Source organism: Elephas maximus, chromosome 25 (assembly GCF_024166365.1).
Source record: "Elephas maximus indicus isolate mEleMax1 chromosome 25, mEleMax1 primary haplotype, whole genome shotgun sequence".
Taxonomy (NCBI): Eukaryota; Metazoa; Chordata; class Mammalia; order Proboscidea; family Elephantidae; genus Elephas; species Elephas maximus.
Genome location: NC_064843.1, coordinates 43,057,708 through 43,079,916, shown reverse-complemented (window position 1 = coordinate 43,079,916; position 22,209 = coordinate 43,057,708).

Here is a 22,209-nt window from a genome sequence, read left to right as displayed (position 1 = left end):
GGTCTGGGGCAGGGCCTTAGGCTCTGCATTTCCAATCAAGTACGGAGGTGAGACCAGAGCTGCTGAGCGGGGACCACACTGTGAGTAGTGAGGCTGTACTCACAAAAAGGCAGATGGAAAGTAAAAGGTATTATGTCATACTCATGGAGGCAGTGATGGTTCGGTGGTAGAATTCTCCTCTTCCTTGCGGGAAACCTGAGTTCAATTCCTGGCCAATGCACCTCACAGATAGCCACCACCCATCTGTCAGCGGAAGCTTACCTGCTGATATGATACTGACCAGATTTCAGCAGAGCTTCCAGACTAAGATAGACTAGGAAGAAAGGCTTGGTGTTCTACTTTTGAAAGTCAAACAATGAAAACCCTATGGAATCACAACAGTCCCATCACCAACCAATCATGGGGATGGCGCAGGACCAGGCAGTATTTCATTCTGTTAGCTGATGATGGCAGCTAACAACAACATGTTATACTCAGACGATCTATTTCTTTTACATCCTGTTAGCTCTTGGAGCTTTGTGTTCACCCAAAAACTCCAAATTCATTGCCGTCGAGTCGATTCTGACTCACAGCAATCCTATGGGACAGAGTAGAACTGCCCCATAAGATTTCCAAGGAGCACCTGGTGGAATTGAACCGCCAAACTTTCAGTTAGCAGCCGAGCACTTTAACCATTGCACCTCCAGGGCTCCATTTTGTGTTTAGCCACCTAAAATAAACTAATGCACAGCAATTTTAATAATATTAGGTAAATTAAAAAAAAAATAAACCTTAAGCAGCAGGGTTATCTAGCATCACATTCCTCTCACTTGTCCAATCTCTGGCTTTCTTGGAATGTTTATCCCTGCGCCTAAGACTCCCAATATCGACTTCGGGCCACATGCCTGCTACATCTATGCAGTCTAGGGCAGTTGTTTATAGCACATTCTTTGGAGTCCGCTGTCACTGGGATCAAATTGAAGAGCTGCCACTGACCTGCTGTGTAACCCTGAGTGCGTTGCTCAGTTCTTGGGGCCTCCATGTGTTCGTGGGCCAATGGAGGAGAATAAAACCCCGTTATGGGTGGTTGCAGTGTTTAAGTGAGATCCTGGCCCACGGCAGGATCACTGGACATGGTCTCCTGGGCCTGGATCCTGGGTCCTGGGGATGGGTGGGGCATCTCAGGGCCAAGAGGGCACATCCTTAGCCCTGGAATTTGCCGTAGGACTCACACTTGAATTAAACCAGGCTAAAAATAGGCTGGGTGTTGCTAATTGCAATAATTCTGTAAGCAGTATGGTAGCATGGCCGCCCACCAGCAGCTCTGATGCACCTGTTATCTCATGGCCCCTTTGCCTCTGGGCAAACCAACATGCCATTAAGTGCGATTTGACCATCCAGGGCTTCTCTGTCTTGAGTAGGGAAAATCTAGAGCCATAATTTATCTTCCAGCCACCTTTGAGAAGAAAAGTAAGCATTGGGTTATTTCTTTCTTACACTAGAAGACCTATTTTGAAATTGCTCGTTAACTCAATAATGATAAACACTGTCAAACAGGGTACAAGCTCAAATTGCAAAGTTGATGCTTCTTTGGGTATAATGTGCCTCCAGTGCGTCAGTGAAATGAGCAAATATATTCTGCATTCTTTAAGTCAACACAGGAAATAATTCTTAACTCCCTACCATGTGCAGGCATTTTGTGAAAAGAATTTCAACAAAACTCTCTAGTGAGGGACATAGGGCAGAGGGAGCCTGGATACAGGGCTGATATCTTTCCATTTGTGGTAGTTCATTTTTAGCCTGAAAAATCAGGGAAAAGCTGAGATTTAACAGTTAAATACGAAAACATGTAGAAATCTACGGTGATATTCTCTGCAATCCTTTTTTCCTAAAATGAGCAGCCCTGATGGATGAAATTATACTCCAACCCAGCTTCTCTTGGTTTCTAAGGCACTTCTTGACTGTTTACCACATTGAAAGATGCACATATTTCTTCGGTAGCCTAAGATCAGTTGATTCAAAAGGCTGTATACTGGTGACCATTGGAACTACTCAACAAAGCCTAGCTTAGGTAGCTGAGGAATTCAATATTGTGATGCTTTCCATTCCGCAAATGGACATTGAATAGACCAGATATTTGCTTTGTGGTAGAAAGAGAGTATCTGCTAGGCAAATCCAGCTGTTTGGAAGTATGTCTAGTATTTCTCAACAGTGGTTTGGGATCTTCAGTCCAACCCTCTGATCCATCCCCTACTTCCAGTCTACAGGGCACTGAAGTCTGGTACTTGCATGTCAAAAACTGTTCTATTCTCTGATATGACTCTTCTGTGTCACACACCAGCCAGTTGCTCCTGCTACTTTTTCCCAACTTATAGTCGAAATCCAGCCAAGGGGCCAAATATTGTTTCCTAGTTTAATTCCCCTGTGCTTAGAGAACATACTCTCTAAGATATTGGTACTTTGAATTGTGTTGAAAATTGCTTTATGTTCTAGCATACGGTTAATTTTCACAAATGTTCCTTAGGCACCTTAAAAAAAAGGTGTAATCTCATTTGTTGGATGTGGTGCTAAAATCTCCCACTAATTGTGAATTTATCTTTTTCTCCTTTTAGATCTCCTTTTTTGTTTAGATAATTTGAAGTTATGTTATTGGGGGGTACGCAGACATTTAGAATTGTTTTGTATTGCTGGTGGATTGACCCTTTTATCATTATATTTCTCTTTATCTCTAGCAATGCTCTTGTCTTAAAGTCTATCTTGTGTCATAATCATATGCCCACATCTGCTTTCTTTAATTTAGGGTATGCATGATTACATTTTTTTATCCTTCTACTTTTTTTTTTCCATACTCCTAATCTTTCTGTGCCTTTATACTTAAAAGTGTGTCTCTTGTGAGCAATATGTTACTTCGTTTTGTTTTCTTCTTTTTTATCGAGTCTAAAATCTTTGTTTTTTGATTAGAGTATTGAGTCTACATTGCATTAAATGCTGTATTTGCATTTAAATCTGCTATCCTATGATTTATTCTCCATTTTATCCCAATTTTTTTGTTCCCTTTTTATCTTTTCTTGACTTCTTTTTGATCAATCAAGTATTTTTATGATTCCATTTTCTCCCTCTATTGGCTTATTAGTTATACAGTCACTATTTTTGAATGTTGTCCTCAAAATCACAACACTTATTCTTGACTTAGAATCCAATACAAATTAGTATTTTACCACTACCCAGATGATTCAAGGGCCTTAGAACACTTTGACTCCGTTTACTCTTCTGTATTCTGTTTTATAGACCAAGTTCTCAAAAATACTTAGACTTATCTGTATTTTTATTCTTATCACTAATCATTTTATGACATCACTTCCTTTTATGTGCTTATGTTTGCTTCACTTTTCAGTTATTTGGCATGCAAGTTCAAGCAATTTTTTCAAGGGTTTCTGACTGGTATGTTTTCTGAGCCTCTGAATGTCTAAAATTGGTCTTCTTTTGCCTTCTCGCATGAATGACAACTTACCTGAATTTGAAATGTGAAGCTCCAAAATTTTACCCCTTCTGGATAATATGATTTTGTTTGTTTTTAATCTTGAGGCTTACAGGACTTTTTCTTTATTGTAGCAGAAACGTTTGCAAGTTTATGTCTAAGAGGGGATCTCTTCTCATTGATTTTACTTGTTACAGTTCTCTCTTCATTCATTTATTTATCGAGTGCCTTTTAAATGGTAAGCTTTATCCTGGGTGCCAAGGATACAAAAGTGAAAGATAAAATTACTGCTGTCAAGGAGTATAATAAAAGTGTGTACTTGGGAGATAGATAAGGAAAATATTCATTACAATTTAACACATTAAGGATCTTGATATGGGGAAGATAGGGCACTGTGGGAGCTCCGGAGAAGAATAGGAAGCCCAGATGGGGGTCTCAGATATGGCTTCCTGGAGGACACCTAAGATCTTTTTCTAAAGCACAATGATTTCTGGACATAATTTTTTTCTTTCATAAATCTAGCATCTACCTCTCTGGCAGACACCCTGATCCTGACTGTATTTCTTTTGTGCCCATGATTGGTGCTCCTTCCCAGTCAACCTGAGATAGCTTGTCTTCTGAGCCCATTAGCTCAGTGGGTGGGGGAGGGGGTGGAATCTCCAAGTTACAGCTGCAGGAGGAGTTGCAGTTTAATATTATTTGTGTCAGTTAATGACCAAACAGTTGTTCACTGGCCTCAGTACAGCCTGGTGACCACAGTGTCAGAGCTTCAGAACTGTGCAGTGTCCTATCCATGCTCCAAGGATTTGTTGAAACACATTTCTATGACCTGATCAACCGGAATGTGATAAACAACTTGTATGACATCTCCAAATACTCTTAGAGATGGTCAAGTGTGACTTCTTTGCTTCACAGTTCCTGCCTTCCTCTCTCAGCAAAGCTTGTTTGCAAAGATTGATGAAGCTAAGGCAAATAATACAAATGACTGGTTGTTTTAATTTGGGTTTTCCCAGAAGCAGGCCTTGAGACAAGGTTTCCTGTGCAAGTTGTAAATTTGGAAGGTGCAGGGAACACCAGCAGGGGAGTACAGCAGTGAGACAAGGAAGGGAAGGCAGCCAATAAAGGGAGCATTATTAGAACAGCTTCCACCACAGGCAACTGGAGCTACATCTTAATGGGAACTCTGGTAGCAAGGGTAGAGCTAGTGGCTCAGAGTCATCTCACCAGGGAACAGGAGATCTGGGGTATTTATGCCTTAACTCCTGACAGTCAGTGGTTGAGGGCTGCTCTCAAGAGCTGGCCTCCTCTTAGTTGGCCTACATGGGGGTGGGCAGAGTGGCCTTTAGGGAATTTGGAGAAAGCTCCCAGACAGAAGAATGCAGATGCCGGCAGCTAGGAGTAGGCTGGGAGCTCTCTGAAGTGGTGAGGCATGAGGAATATGGATAAGACCAGTGTCTGTTCCTGGTTCTTCAAGCTCTGTGCGCAGCCCACACTACTTCTCATAGAATGCCATTGTTAGCTACCATCAAATCAGCCCCGACTCATGGTAACCCCATGCACAACAGAGTGAAACGCTGCCCAGTTCTGCACCATCCCCAATATGGTGATAGATCGGACTGTTGTGATCCACAGGATTTTCATTAGCTGATTTTTGGAAGTAGATCACCAGGCTTTTCTTCCTAGGCTGTCTTATCTGGAAGCTCTGCAGAAAGCTGCTCAGCATGATAGCAAACCTCCACTGACAGACAGGTTGTGGCTGTGCATGAGGTGTGTTGACTGGGAATCGAGTCCAGGTCTCCCACATAGAACAGGATCTTAAAAAATTCATCCTGCTTTTTGGATCCTTGTGGGGGTGGCGGGGGAATCATGTCCGACAAGCCCAAGCTATTGTCACTTCTGCCCTTCTGGATTATACAGCAATTCAGGAGCAATTCAAGATGGTCCCTGGAGTCATCTCTTCTTACCTACTTGGCTTCTCCTGTCCCTCTGCAAACATTTCGGGGGGGAAAAATCCATTCTTTCATGTAAAAAACAATTATTGAGCAGCTCCTCTGTGCCAGGCACTGATTATTGCTCCCAGAAGGGTAGTCAAATACGGTATATTTACAGCACTCTGTGTTCTTTCTCCATTGACAAACAGCCTCATCCCCTCTGCAGATTCCTAGCTCAACAATTCCATGGACGTGGACTCTCACCCCACTACTTTTACGCCACCCCTAGAGTTCCTCAGCAGCAAGCCCTCGAATTGTCATATTTGCCATCCTAAAATACATAAAAATAAATGATTGGAACAATATAATTCATAGAATAGAATCCATGACTATTTGAAGCCTTGTCATTAAAATTATATTGTTTTATAAAATATACCGTATTTACATTATTGAAAAAGGAATCTTCTTGCTAAATGACCACCAAACTTTAAAAAAAAAAAAACATTTAAAAATCTAAAATAACACCCTGCTAAACTCAGAACTGAAGCCACTCCCGAAGCCCACCTTTCAACCAAAGATTAGCCAGGCTTATAAAACAAACAGTAACATGCATGAGGAATGTGCGTCTTAGTTCAATCAAGTATACGAGACCAAATGGACAACACCTGCCCAAAAGAAAAGACAAGAAGGCAGGAAGGGGCAGGAGGTCTGGTCTAGTGGGCACGGGGAACCCAGGGTGCAAAGGGAAAGGGGGAAGGTGCTGACACATTGCAGGGATTGCAACCAATGTCACAAAACAATCTGTGTATAAATTTTTTAATGAGAAACTGATTCGCACTGTAAACTTTTACATAAAACACATTTTTTTAAATCTAAAATAGCCACTCATGAAAAAATAACAAAAGTCATGTCGGAAGGAATATATTCAAGCCACATACTCAAGCAAAACTACAATATGGCTAGACAATAATAACAAAAGATTAAGCAAATTTTATGCATACTCTTTAGAATGATTATTGGATTAAGGAGAAAATCAAGGATGTGAAAATAGTTAACGGAAAAATAGTGAGAATTAGAGTTAAAATTACGGAACACACAAAAATTTGTTCTCCAGTAACTCATAGTACTAAATATGTTACAATATAACGAGGGAGAGCAGGTAAAAATGTTCAAGCAAATTATTTCAACTAAAAAAGTAAGAACAAAGTAGCCATGGAAGCGGAAAGAAATAAATTAAAATCAAGAAAGGAATAAATAAATAAATCAGAAGCAGACAAACAATGGCATAAATAATGAAGCCTAGAAAAGTTAATTTGAAAGAATTAATACAATGGACCAAACGCTACAAGCCAAATTAAAAAATCCAATAATCAAAGTGAAAAAAGATAAAAAGGAATAGAACGTATATAGCTGTTAAAAATTATGATATAATAAAATGTACATTTGATTTCTAATTAACTCAAAGATCACTGAAATGGAAATTTTATTAAGAAGTTTAAATTATCAGCATCAACTCAGTAGGAATCACTTATTAATTCAATAACTAAGGAAGAAACAAGAAAATCAGAGTAAGTCCACGAGAGCCAAAATATGACCTCGAATATATCCCACCTGAATTTAGAGACCATCTCAAGAATAGATTTGATGCACTGAACACTAGTGACCGAAGACCAGATGAGTTGTGGAATGACATCAAGGACATCATCCATGAAGAAAGCAAGAGGTTACTGAAAAGAAAGAAAAGACCAAGATGGATGTCAGAGGAGACTCTGAAACTTGCTCTTGAGCATCAAGCAGCTAAAGCAAAAGGAAGAATTGATGAAGTAAAAGAACTGAACAGAAGATTTCAAAGGGCCTCTCGAGAAGACAAAGTATTATAATGACATGTGCAGAGAGTTGGAGATGGAAAACCAAAAGAGAAGAACATGCTCAGCGTTTCTCAAGCTGAAAGAACTGAAGAAAAAATTCAAGCTTCTAGTTGCAATAGTGAAGGATTCTATGGGGAAAATATTAAATGAAGCAGGAAGCATCAAAAGAAGATGGAAGGAATACACAGAGTCATTATACCAAAAAGAATTAGTCGATGTTCAACCATTTCAAGAGGTGGCATATGATCAGGAATCAATGGTACTGAAGGAAGAAGTCCAAGCTGCTCTGAAGGCATTGGTGAAAAACAAGGCTCCAGGAATTGATGGGATATCAATTGAGATGTTTCAACAAACAGATGCAGCACTGGAGGAGCTCACTTCTCTATGCCAAGAAATATGGAAGGCAGCTTCCTGACCAACTGACTGGAAGAGATCCATATTTATGCCTATTCCCAAGAAAGCTGATCCAACCGAATGTGGAAATTATAGAACAATATCATTAATATCACATGCAAGCAAAATTTTGCTGACGATCATTCAGAAACGGCTGCAGCAGTGTATCGACAGGGAATTGCCAGAAATTCAGGCCAGATTCAGAAGAGGACGTGGAACGAGGGATATCATTGCTGATGTCAGATGGATCCTGGCTGAAAGCAGAGAATACCAGAAGGATGTTTACCTGTGTTTTATTGACTATGCAAAGGTGTTTTATTGACTATGCAAAGGTATTCAACTGTGTGGATCATAACAAACTATGCATAACACTGCGAAGAATGGGAATTCCAGAACACTTGATTGTGCTCATGAGGAACCTTTACATAGATCAAGAGGCAGTTGTTCGGACAGAACAACGGGATACTGATTGGTTTAAAGTCAGGAAAGTGTGCGTCAGGGTTGTATTCTTTCACCATACGTATTTAATCTGTATGCTGAACAAATAAAACGAGAAGCTGGACTATATGAAGAAGAATGGGGCATCAGGATTGCAGGAAGACTTATTAACAACCTGCATTATGCAGATGACACAACCTTGCTAGCTGAAAGTGAAGAGGACTTGAAGCACTTACTAATGAAGATCAAAGACCACAGCCTTCAGTATGGATTACACCTCAACATAAAGAAAACAAAAATCCTCACAACTGGACCAATGAGCAACATCATGATAAATGGAGAAAAGATTGAAGTTGTCAAGGATTTCATTTTACTTGGATCCACAATCAACAGCCATGGAAGCAGCAGTCAAGAAATCAAAAGATGCATTGCATTGGGCAAATCTGCTGCAAAGGACCTCTTCAAAGTGTTGAAGAGCAAAGATGTCACCCTGAAGACTAAGGTGCGCCTGACCCAAGCCATGGTATTTTCAATTACATCATATGCATGTGAAAGCAATGAATAAGGAAGACAGAAGAAGAGTTGACGCCTTTGAATTGTGGTGTTGGCGAAGAATATTGAATATACCATGGACTGCCAAAAGAACGAACATATCTATCTTGGAAGAAGTGCAGCCAGAATGCTCCTTAGAGGCAAGGATGGGGAGACTGCGTCTTACGTGCTTTGGACACGTTGTCAGGAGGGATCAGTCCCTGGAGAAGGACATCATGCTTGGCAGAGTACAGGGTCAGCGGAAAAGAGAAAGACCCTCAGTGGGGTGGATTGACACAGTGGCTGCAACAATGAGCTCAAGCGTAACAACGATTGTAAGGGCGGCACAGGACCGGGCAATGTATCGTTCTGTTGTGCATAGGGTCGCTATGAGTCAGAACCGACTCGACGGCACCTAACAACAACAACAAAGGAAGAAATTTAGAAAATTGTTAAATAATTATCCTTTCACCCCAGACTAGCCCACTATTATTAAAATATTATAAAGCAACAGTAATAAAACGGTTTGGTTCTGGGGAGTAAATAGATTGTGTCAGCTAGAACTCTTTGGCAGCAAGTAACAGAAAAACCTGCTTTAAATAGAATCAAACATTAAGAAAACTTATTAGCTTCTATAACAGGAATACAGCATTGGCGGTTCAATGGTAGACGTCTTGCCTTTCATGTGGGAGACCTGAGTGCAATTCCTGGCCACATGCAGCTACCACTCAGGCACCACTCGTCTGTCAGTGGAGGCTTGTGTGTTGCTATGATGCTGAACGGGTTTCCCTAGAGCTTCCAGGCTAAGATGGACTAGGACAAAAGGCCTGGTGATCTACTTCCGAAAATCAGCCAGTGGAAACCCTATGGATCACAATGGTCTGATCCTCAAACGATCATGCGGATAGAGCAGGACTGGGCAGCATTTCCTTCTGTTGGGCAGCTAACAATGATGACATATAATGGAAAGTCCACAGATCTGTGGATCTGAGCATAGCCTGGTCATGCTTCAATGACACACTCAGGGAGCCAAATTCTTATCAGATCTCCTCTCTGTATCCTGGCTGGGCTGGCTTTGTACTCAGTCTGGCCCTTGTATGTTTGCAAGGTACCTGCAGCCATTTCAGGTTACAGACATGACAAGACCTGGAGAAAGGAAGAGGTTGCATCTTCCTTGGGTCTCCTTTAAAGAATAAGAAAACATTTGTCCACACCCTCAGAGATTCAAGGATGTGAAAACCAGCCAGCAGGGGATCACAAGTCTATCCCTAAACCAATCACCGGCAAGGGAATGCATTGATCGTGGTTGGGTCATCACGGATGCTGGGTAGTCAACCAGTACACAGGTTCTTCGACTAAAGAATCCATGTCTACTTTTGAGTGTTTCAGGAGCATTTTGATCTTTTCCTCATATAGAGTCTACGTATTTCTTGTAAATTTATATTTAGATACTTACATTTTCTGTTGCTCCTATAAACAAAATCGTCTCTGTCATTATATCTTCTAATCCATTGTTGTTGCTGTATATGAAAGCTATGGATTTCTATGTATTAATTTTTATAGCTCATTGACTTTCTGCAGTGTCTTTGTAGAGGTTTTCAGTCAATTCTCTTGGATTTTCCAGGTAAAAGTCATACCATCCATAAAGAATGGTAGGTTAACCTCCTCTTTTTCCATTGTTTATACCTGAAATGTATTTGGTTTTGTTTCGATTTTTGTTCAATGTTGTCATTGTTGTTGAGTGCCGTTGAGTCAGACCCAATTCATAGATGCCCACAGCAATCCTATATACAACAGAATGAAACACTGCCTGGTCCTCCACCATCTTTATAGTCGTTGCTATATTTGAGCCCATTGTTGCAGCCACTGTGTCAATCCATCTCCTCGAGGGTCTTCCTCGTTTTCGCTGACCCTCTGCTTTACTAGGCATGATGTCCTTCTCCAGGGACTGGTAACATGTCCAAAGTAGATGAGACAAGTCTTGCCATCCTGGCCTCTAAGGAGCATGCTGCTGCCTAAACCCAGCCTAGAGAGTGCAATTTGAGTCACGAGGGTTTAAGAAAAGGCTTTGGTTTTGTTTTTTTCAGTTTATTTGATGTTATTAATTTCTAGTTTTATTGTAATGTGATCAGAAAACTTTCAGATTATTTCTGCTTCTCGGCATATATTAAGCTTTTCTTTGGGGCTAATATGTGGTCAGTTATTATCAATGATCATATGCATTTGACAAAAAGACGTACTGTTACTAGGGTACCGAGCTCCATCTGTTCTATTTTGTCAGGTATTTTGTTTATGTCTCTATCTTTAGTTATTTTTGACCACTTGATCTGTCTTGGTACAAGAGTGCTGAATTTAAAATCTCCTATTATAAAAAAAAAAAAAATTTTTTTTTATTATTAGTGTTTTTCTGTTTATTTCTCTTTATATCTCCTATACTTTTTGCTTTATCAAAGCTGCGTTATTTGATACATAGGTATGTAAATATGCAAACTATTATATCTTTTGCAGCAATTGTAACCTTCTTGGAATGATGTACTATGTAATTTGATAGAAATATTCAACCTCTAAATGTCGTTTCTCCTAAATTAATTTATAAATTTAATGTGATCCCAGTGAAAATACTAATAGTTTTTTTTGTGGCGGGGAGGGGACTAGATAAAGCTGGTTCTAAAGTTCATGTGGAAAAATAAATAAGCAAGAGGAGCCCAGAAAATTCTGAAAAAGGAAAGCAATGAGGTGGTCTATTTAATTAGAAGTACAAAAAAGCTTCATTAACTGAAATGGTTCATTAACTAAACAATGTGCTACTGTTTTGTAAACAGACAGAAATATAAGCTCTGAAGTCAAAAGAAGACCTGGAGCAAATGCGATGGTTTTTAAACTCTTGTCTTGGTGTGGGGAAGATTTTTTAAGCATAAATCAAAAAAAAAAAAAACAAAAAACTCAGATATCAAAAAAGAAAAATTGGATAAGCAAGTTAAAAAGTGGAAATAAGGCAGAAAGAGAAATTAAAGATGAAGGAAAATATTGATAATATTTTAGAAAAAAGACCAATTTTGTTTATCTACAAAGAGTTCTTACAAGTTATTTATAAAGGCAAGCATATCAATTGAAAAATGAAAATATGAACAGGCAGTTTTCTAAAAAAGAAAGAAAGGGAGAGGGAGAAAGGAGGAGAGGAGTAAAGAAGGAGGGAGGAAAGGAAGAAAGACAGAAATAACCAAAAATAATAAAATAATTCAACCTCTCTGGTATTAAAAAAAAAGTCAAATTAAAACAATAATGAATTAAAAAAAAACAAAAATGTAAATTTAAAGGTTTAATTAATAACTTTTCATTTTTATCAATTTTTTTTTTCTGAGGTAATTGAAGAGAGATGTGGGGAAAAGGGGCCCTGGTGGTGCAGTGGTTAAGAGCTTGCTAGGAAACCGAAAGATTGGCGGTTCGAACCCACCAACCGTACTAAGGGAGAAAGATGTGACAGTCTGCTTCTGTGAAGACTACGGCCTTGAAAACCCTAAGGGGCAGCTCTACTCTGCCCTGTGGGGTTGCTATGAGTCAAAATTGACTTTATGGCAACTGATTTGGTATTTTGGTTTGGTGGGGAAATAGAGACCGTCATGTACTGTTTGATGAGTATACATTGGTGCAGCAGTGAAGTGGTTAAGCATTTGGCTGCAAGCCAAATGGTCAGCAGTTCAAATCCACCAGTGGCTCCTTGGAAACCTGTGGGACAGTTCGACTCTGTCCTATAGGGTCTCTATGAATCGGAGCTGACTCCAGGCAATGGGTTTGGTTTGGGTTTTTTTTTTTTTTTTTTTAATCAAAAGTTTAAATGCACATAACCTTTAACCCAGTGATTATAAATATCAGGATTTTATCTTACAGATAAATTCCCTCAAGTATTAAAAGCTGTAAACACAGGGAAGCTTATTGCAGGGTAACAAAGACCTAGAGGTTATCTGAACATCCAGCAGTAGGGTGATATATCCATATAGCGAGAAAATTTGAAAAGACTCAAAAGTAAGATGCAGAAGTTTTTTTTTTTTTTAATAATTTTTATTGTGCTTTAAGTGAAAGTTTACAAATCAAGTCAGCCTGTCACATATAAGCTTATATACACCTTACTCCATACTCCCACTTACTCTCCCCCTAATGAGTCAGCCCGCTCCCTCCTTCCAGTCTCTCCTTTCGTGACGATTTTGCCAGTTTCTAACCCTCTCTACCCTCCTATCTCCCCTCTAGACAGGAGCTGCCAACACAGTCTCAAGTGTCCGCCTGATACAAGTAGCTCACTCTTCATCAGCATCTCTCTCCCACCCACTAACCAGTTCCTTCCATGTCTGATGAGTAGTCTTCGGGAATGGTTCCTGTCCTGGGCCAACAGAAGGTTTGGGGACCATGACTGCCGGGATTCCTCTAGTCTCAGTCAAACCATTAAGTCTGGTCTTTTTATGAGAATTTGGGGTCTGCATCCCACTGTTCTCCTGCTCCCTCAGGGGTTCTCTGTTGTGCTCCCTGTCAGGGCAGTCATCGGTTGTGGCCAGGCACCATCTAGTTCTTCTGGTCTCAGGATGATGTAAGTCTCTGGTTCATGTGGCCCTTTCTGTCTCTTGGGCTCATAGTTACATGTGACCTTGGTGTTCTTCATTCTCCTTTGCTCCAGGTGGGTTGAGACCAATGATGCATCTTAGATGGCCGCTTGTTAGCATTTAAGACCCCAGAAGCCACATTTCAAAGTGGGATGCAGAATGTTTTCAAAATAGAATTATTTTGCCAATTGACTTAGAAGTCCCCTTAAGCCATAGTCCCCAAACCTCCGCCCTTGCTCTGCTGACCTTTGAAGCATTCAGTTTATCCTGGAAACTTCTTTGCTTTTGGTCCAGTCCAGTTGAGCTGACCTTCCGTGTATTGAGTATTGTCCTTCCCTTCACCTAAAGTAGTTCTTATCTACTAACTAATCAGTAAATAACCCTCTCCCACCCTCCCTCCCCCTCTCGTAACCACAAAAGTTTGTGTTCTTCTCGGTTTATACTATTTCTCAAGATCTTATAATAGTTGTCTTATACAATATTTGTCCTTTTGCCTCTGACTAATTTCACTCAGCATAATGCCTTCCAGGTTCCTCCATGTTACGAAATGTTTCACAGATTCGTCACTGTTCTTTATCGATGCGTAGTATTCCATTGTGTGACTATACCACAATTTAATTAACCATTCATCTGTTGATGGACACCTTGGTTGCTTCCAGCTTTTTGCTATTGTAAACTGTGCTGCAATAAACATGGGTGTGCATTTATCTGTTCGTGTAAAGGCTCTTTTTTCTCTAGGGTATATTCCGAGGAGTGGGATTTCTGGGTTGTATGGTAGTTCTATTTCTAACTTTTTAAGAAAAAGCCAGATAGATTTCCAAAGTGGTTGTACCATTTCCCACCAGCAGTGTGTAAGTTCCAATCTCTCCACAGCCTCTCCAACATTTATTATTTTGTGTTTTTTGGATTAATGCCAGCCTTGTTGGAGTGAGATGGAATCTCATCGTGGTTTAAATTTGCATTTCTCTAATGGCTAATGATCGAGAGCATTTTCTCATGTATCTGTTGGCTGCCTGAATATCTTCTTTAGTGAAGTGCGTGTTCATATCCTTTGCCCACTTTTTGATTGGGTTGTTTGTCTTTTTGTGGTTGAGTTTAACAGAATCATATAGATTTTAGAGATCAGGCGCTGGTCGGAGATGTCATAGCTGAAAATTCTTTCCCAATCTGTAGGTGGTCTTTTTACTCTTTGGGTGAAGTCTTTAGATGAGCATAGGTGTTTGATTTTTAGGAGCTCCCAGTTATCTGGTTTCTCTTCGTCATTTTTGGTAATGTTTTGTATTCTATTTATGCCTTGTATTAGGGCTCCTAAGGTTGTCCCTATTTTTTCTTCCATGATCTTTATCGTTTTAGTCTTTATGTTTAGGTCTTTGATCCACTTGCAGTTAGTTTTTGTGCATGGTGTGAGGTATGGGTCCTGTGTCATTTTTTTGCAAATGGATATCCAGTTATGCCAGCACCATTTGTTAAAAAGACTATCCTTTCCCCAGTTAACTGACACTGGGCCTTTGTCAAAATCAGCTGCTCATATGTGGCTGGATTTATATCTGGGTTCTCAGTTCTGTTCCATTGGTCTATGTGCCTGTTGTTGTACCAGTACCAGGCTGTTTTAACTACTGTGGCTGTATAATATGTTCTAAAATCAGGTAGAGTGAGGCCTCCCACTTTCTTCTTCTTTTTCAGTAATGCTTTACTTATCCGGGGCTTCTTTCCCTTCCATATGAAGTTGGTGATTTGTTTCTCCAACATGTTAAAATATGTCATTGGAATTTGGATCGGAAGTGCATTGTATGTATAGATGGCTTTTGGTAGAATAGATATTTTTACTATGTTAAGTCTTCCTATCCATGAGCAAGGTACGTTTTTCCACTTATGTAGGTCCTTTTTAGTTTCTTGCACTAGTACTTTGTAGTTTTCTTTGTATAGGTCTTTTACAACTTTGGTAAGGTTTATTCCTAAGTATTTTATCTTCTTGGGGGCTACTGTGAATGGTATTGATTTGGTGATTTCCTCTTCGATGTTCTTTTTGTTGATGTAGAGGAATCCAAGTGATTTTTGTATGTTTATTTTATAACCTGAGACTCTGCCAAGCTCTTCGATTAGTTTCAGTAGTTTTCTGGAGGATTCCTTAGGGTTTTCTGTGTATAAGATCATGTCATCTGCAAATAGAGATAATTTTACTTCTTCCTTGCCAATCCGGATGCCGTTTATTTCTTTGTCTACCCTAATTGCTCTGGCTAGGACCTCTAGCACAATGTTGAATAAGAGCGGTGATAAAGGACACCCTTGTCTGGTTTCCGTTCTCAAGGGAAATGTTTTCAGGCTCTCTCCATTTAGAGTGATGTTGGCTGTTGGCTTTGTATAGATGCCCTTTATTATGTTGAGGAATTTTCCGTCTATTTCTATTTTGCTGAGAATTTTTATCATAAATAGGTGTTGGACTTTGTCAAATGCCTTTTCTGCATCAATTGATAAGATCATGTGGTTTTTGTCTTTTGTTTTATTTATATGGTGGATTGCATTAATGGTTTTTCTAATATTAAACCAGCCATCTGGTATAAATCCCACTTGGTTGTGGTGGATTATTTTTTTGATACGTTGTTGAATTCTATTGGCTAGAATTTTGTTGAGGATTTTTGCATCTATGTTCCTGAGGGATATAGGTCCATAATTTTCTTTTTTTGTGGTGTCTTAATAAAAAAAAAAAAAAAAATTTATTTTTACCTGGGTTTGGTATCAGGGATATGGTGGCTTCATAGAATGAGTTGGGTAGTATTCTGTCATTTTCTACGCTTTGAAATACCTTTAGTAGTAGTGGTGTTAACTTGTCTTTGAAAGTTTGGTAGAACTCTGCAGTAAAGCCGTCCGGGCCAGGGCTTTTTTTTGTTGGAAGTTTTTTGATTACCTTTTCAATCTCTTTTTTTGTTATGGGTCTGTTTAGTTGTTCTACTTCTGAATATGTTAGTTTAGGTAGGTAGTGTTTTTCTAGGAATTCATCCATTTCTTCTAGATTTGCAAATTTGTTAGAGTACAATTTTTCGTAATAATCTGATATGATTCTTTTAATTTCAGTTGGGTCTGTTGTGATGTGGCCCAACTCGTTTCTTATTTGGGTTATTTGTTTCCTTTCCTGTATTTCTTTAGTCAGTCTGGCCAATGGTTTATCAATTTTGTTAATTTTTTCAAAGAACCAGCTTTTGGCTTTGTTAATTCTTTCAATTGTTTTTCTGTTCTCTAATTCATTTAGTTCAGCTCTAATTTTTATTATTTGTTTTCTTCTGGTGCCTGATGGATTCCTTTGTTGCACACTTTCTATTTGTTCAAGTTGTCGGGACAGTTCTCTGATTTTGGCTCTTTCTTCTTTTTGTATGTGTGCATTTATCGATATAAATTGGCCTCTGAGCACTGCTTTTGCTGTGTCCCAGAGGTTTTGATAGGAAGTATTTTCATTCTCATTGCATTCTATGAATTTCCTTATTTCCTCCTTGATGTCTTCTATAACCCAGTCTTTTTGCAGGAGGGTATTGTTCAGTTTCCAAGTATTTGATTTCTTTTCCCTAGTTTTTCTGTTATTGATCTCTAGTTTTATTGCCTTGTGGTCTGAGAAGATGCTTTGTAATATTTCGATGTTTTAGATTCTGCAAAGGTTTGTTTTATGACCTAATATGTGGTCTATTCTAGGGAATGTTCCATGTGTGCTAGAAAAAAAAGTATACTTTGCAGCAGTTGGATGGAGAGTTCTGTATAAGTCAATGAGGTCAAGTTGGTTGATTTTGTAATTAGGTCTTCCGTGTCTCTATTGAGCTTCTCACTGGAAGTCTGAGGTAGAAGTTTTTAAGATAAGTTTGACTCTATCAAAATAAAACGTGCATGTTGTTTAAAAGGTCATGTAAAACTATTAGGCTTATAGTAAGTTCAGTGGTTCTTTGTCCCCCACCTCTCTTTCCCTCAATTTCCCTAAGAGGAGAAATTGGGCGAATTTCAGAGATGCCTCCTGAAGTTAACATACCTGTATACTTTAAAACAGTCTGTGTATACTGTTATCTTCTGATTCATTGATTTTAAGCATTATCTATTGACTTTGTATTATGGAAAATGAGGACTTAGCTCTCTTCAATGCCATCCCTTCTGTTTCTCATCCTCTTTTCTCTTAATATAATAGTACTACTTTTGGTTAAATACTATCCTGTGTTCACACGATTATGCCTATACAAATAGTATTCACAGCTGAACATTGTAGCATACTGTAATTATGTTTCTTTTCTTACTTTTTGTTTTTCTTGAAGTTAATAATTGCCTTGCTTTTAGTTTGCTGTAGGCGCCTCTTTTTTTTCCCTTTTGCTAACACTTTCTGCAGCTTCCAATAGCCTCTCAGCATAATACTCCACAAGGTCAATCACATCAAGTGATCTACAGATTCTACTTTTCCTTAGAGCTGTGCCCTCTGGAAACCTCCATTCTCCTTTTCTCTGATTTGGTGGTGCTTTTTTTTTTTTTTTTTTTAGGTGTGATGAATCTCTGTGCTGTAATCCTGAGACCTCTCTTAATTGTCACCTTGGAATTCCCTTTGCTTTTCTCCTGGGTTGGAATCGCTGTTCCAGGATCTTAACTCTTCCCCTTTCTTGGTTTATTCTCTTGTTTTGATGGGGAACAGCGTGGGGTCTTGATCAAGCAGACAAGAATAGAATCTGGCTTCTAGTGTTTGCAAAATTGGTCTGGGGACTCCACACAAATAAAATAGCATCATTATACCACAATGATATCTGCAAAACGGAGAGAAGGTGACATGAGTAGAGTATTTGGATCAGGTTGTTACTGGGTGGAAACCCCAGGTTTTGCTCAGCGTGAAGCGTATTGGCTAATAAACAAAGACAGAGGTGGGAGAGTATAAAGGTGCCTTTATTTCATTGTGCAAGGAAGGAAGCAATTGGGGCTGTTGCCTCCAATAGTGCTTTGAGTGGGCAAGGGAAAAAAAGTTATTTTTAAGGGGGTTACAAGTATGGAGTTCATACAAATCACGTCAGCAACATTCTTAATCATACCACGCAGGCGCCAGGATTTTCACAGGGCAGGCCAAGCAAGGAACTGTAATTCTGATGCAGATTGCAAGGCCAGCCAAGCAATGGAACTGGAAATGGTGAGGCCAGCCAAGCAAGCAGCAGTGGAATTTTCTGCAGCCTGGGGACCTCTGTGTTAAGGTTACACAGACAGGCAATAACATTTGTGAAAATATATTGTTCTCATAAATGGCTTTCACCTGGATTTTAGTCATCCTCTGTCACCTTTCGGTGTGTATAGTCCAGATAGTAGGCACCTAGCAGTCACAAATAAATTGCATAGACAGTGTGCTGTTTTTCAGAGCCCCGGGCTGCAGCGGTGCTTGCAGGAACCTGTGACTGTGTCATTAGGCCCTGCTCTGCTGTTACATTTCTTAATTGTCTTTTGAGCACACCTGCAGGCAGGCAGACCACCTTATTCTCTATGGAAATTGCCAAAAGGCACGGATGTTTTCATCAGTTGACGTTGAAATTCCCCACACCACAACACACCACCAGTACCATCACCCCACCCAAGAAATGTTCCTGGGCAATTGTTTAGATATTTGTTTTGAGCTTCCTATATTGTCCCCACATTTAAAAGAAGTTGAGTCATTGTCCTAAGAAATTTGATTCATTCCTTGATCCTGACTTGGATAGTCTGAGCCCTCGGAAAGGAAGTATAAATGTGAGTTCAATGAAAAAATTTGTCAGGACAGGGCCAGCACTCCACCTGTGCAGAATAAAAGATGAAGATGATGAGAAAGCACAGAAATTTCACAAAATGTCAAGGAGTTGCTTAATAGGCCGAGGTTAGAAACTCTTTGCCATAAATATTCATTCATGCTGAAATAAAATGTGGGCTGGGCCTGCCCTCTGAAGTTCCCCCGGAATGCTGGGGTGGATTGACCCTGCTGATAGAATTCCCCTACAGGCATTTGACCCATGGCCTTTGTTCTACAAGCATTCACTGGTGGATCTAAAGTGCATAGTTCCTCCCCTCAAAGAATTAACAATCTAAGAGGAAAAACAGACAAGTTAGCAAACGTAAGATTGAACGAAACCAGGACTACGTGAAAGAACAGAAATTCATTCTGCCTGGGAGATGGAGGAAGGCATTGCAGCGGAGGTGGTATCTACATTGGAACTCAAGGAAAGACTTAGTGGGAAAGGAGGTAAGGAACATTCATGAAGAAAACATTAGCCCAAAAACTTAGTTGTGAAATAGCATGTCCCATTTGGCAAATGACTAATGGCTTGATGTATGTAGTAGGAGAGTGGGAAATGAGACTGAAGAGAGTTTGGGACAAGCTAAAGAGACCAAATCCTCGGAGATCCTCAAATTCCGTCCCAGCACCTTAGATTTTAGTACAGAGGACATATGGAGTTTCTAATTGTTTATTGAGGGGGTAATGGCATGATTAGATTTGTGCTTTTGAAGGAACACTCTAGCAGAAGTTTTGGGAAAGGAAGATTAAGAGGCAACATGGCCACGCAGGGAGCTAGGACCATAGAGCAGGTGCATTTCCAGCAAGCTCCCAAGTGATGCTGATGGTCCTTGGACCTTACTGAGTAGCGAGGCTGTAGATTATAACTAGGAGAGCCAAGAATAACTGAAAATGTGGCTCAGAGAAAAGATAGAGGGGCAAGTAGCTGTGTGAATTATATGCTAAAGTAGCATGCCCCTTCCAAAGAAACACAAGAAGGGACAGAGGTCTAGATGAGGGCTTCTCAAACTCGGCTGCACAAACGTGGAATCACCTGCGATGCTCTTAAAACCACTAGTGATACTATCCTCAACCCAAGAGAGTCTGATGTAATTGCTCCGGGGGGCTACTTGGGCATCAGCATGTTAAGAAGCTCTCTGGGTAATTCTAATGTGAAGCCAGGTTGAGGACCGCGACTTAGGTCCTATATACTTAGGTCCTACTTAGGTCCTACCAGATGTGAATTACTGATGCAGGGACATAGGTCTTGAGTGACAGTTAGCATTGCCAGGATCCACCAACACACACACACACGCACGAGTCCATTGCTGTCAAGTCAGTTCCAACTCATGGTGACCCCAGGTGTTACAGAGTAGATAAGCTCCATAGAGTTTTCTGGGCTGTAATCTTAATGGAAGGAAATCACCAGGCCTTTCTTCCTGGTGCCGCTAGGTGGGTTTGAACCACCAAAGTTTAGGTCAGTAGTTGAGCGCAAACCATTTGCACTACCTAGGGCCTTCAAGATCCAAAGGGCAAGATTATACTTTCTTTGGTGTTTGGGAGATAATACATCATTTGAAAAAATTCTACTAGTTGTTTGAAATAAGTATGTAAATAGTCTTATCAGCTCTGAAAGTCAAGCACGTAGATTGGTACCTTTTATTCCCTCAACTTTAGATAAAAACCTTCACTTTCTTTTCTCTCCTTTTCCTTTGTTAATATAACCTAGGGTTTTCTATCTAAATAGTATCACTACACTATTATTAACACTAGCACTCTTTTATTTCAAGGATACTTTTGGCTTTTTCATTCAATTTTATAAACATACGTAGCTTTCAGGCTTTTACTTTAATTCGTTTCTTTATCACAACAGTCTTTTTACTTTGGTTTTCTCAACTGAATGTATTAAGTGTTGTTTGTTATTTAGGAGATATCTTCAAGAAGCTTGTTTTAAAGAAGGGTGACACATTCTGTGAATCCTTGTATGTCCCAGGAATGTGTTTTTACAGCTATCAAATCTGAGCAACTTGGCTGAGCAAAAGTTCCTGGGCCACAACTTTCAAACTCTGTAAACTTGCCAGCGTTGGTTTTGGGGAACAGTTGTAAGGCAGCCTGATATTTGCTCTTTGGTGGATAATCTGATATTTAGGCCTGGAGCCTTGTAGGATTTTTTTTTTTTTTTTCTCTAAGAGTTAAAAAATTTTTGCCAAGAAGTCTTTACTTCAGAGTATTTTTCCATTAATATTCCCTAGAACCCAAGTGAGCCTTTCCAATTTGCATTACTTGGATTTTCTTTAGCTAAAGCAATTTTCCCCTATTAACATGTTTTCTTGATTCTAAGATGGCATCAATTAAAAAGGTACACCACTGACTATTTTTTTGGAAAAACAGAAAGGAATGACAGACAAATTATAAGTTATAAAGTACATCTCAATTTCAAGAGAATCTAAATGGGAAAAAGTGCAACTGATGAAATGTGAGGCATTGATTTTAGCTGCGTTTGTTTTGGTCATAGTATTTTTTTTATATGGGCGATGTAAATGGTAAACATGCTTGGCTACTAACCAAAAGGTTGGAGGTTCAAGTCCACCCAGAAGTGCTTCAGAAGAAAGGCTGGTGATTTACTTCTAAAAAATTAACCACTGAAAACCCTACGGAACACAGTTCTGCTCTGACAAACATGGGGTTGCCAAGAGTAGGAACTGATTTCAAGGCAACTCGTTTTCGTCTTCCCTTTAGGGTTTCCTGTGTTTGGGTTTTCCATTCCCAATCCTCTATCTCTATCATATTCTCTTTTGTCATTTTTCAGCTCATTGTCTCTATTCTGCATTCTCATATTTGTAGAGTGTGTGTCACTAATTATTCATGTTCCTGTATCATCAATTCAGCTCTTTATTAACTTCAAGTCTGATTTTAAATTCAGCATTTTTAGAATTATTCCTTTCCTTTAATTCTTCCTGATCTGGTACTTTTCCACCTTTCTCACCCAGCCGTCTTTGCTTAATTGCCTATAATTTCCTCCTGAGTTTTGTCCCTTGATACTCAAAAGCCCTGTCTTTATACATGCTTCTCAGAATGTCACACCATTTCTGGGGATTTTCTTCAGGATCCTGTTGGTGATCATTTTCAGAGCCGTTTTCTGGGTATACTTCTCCCTATTCTTAGCTCTCCTCGGAAACCCTATGGGGCAGATCTACTCTGTCCCTATAGCGTGGCTATGAGTTGGAATTGACTCAACGGCAATGGGGTTATCCTT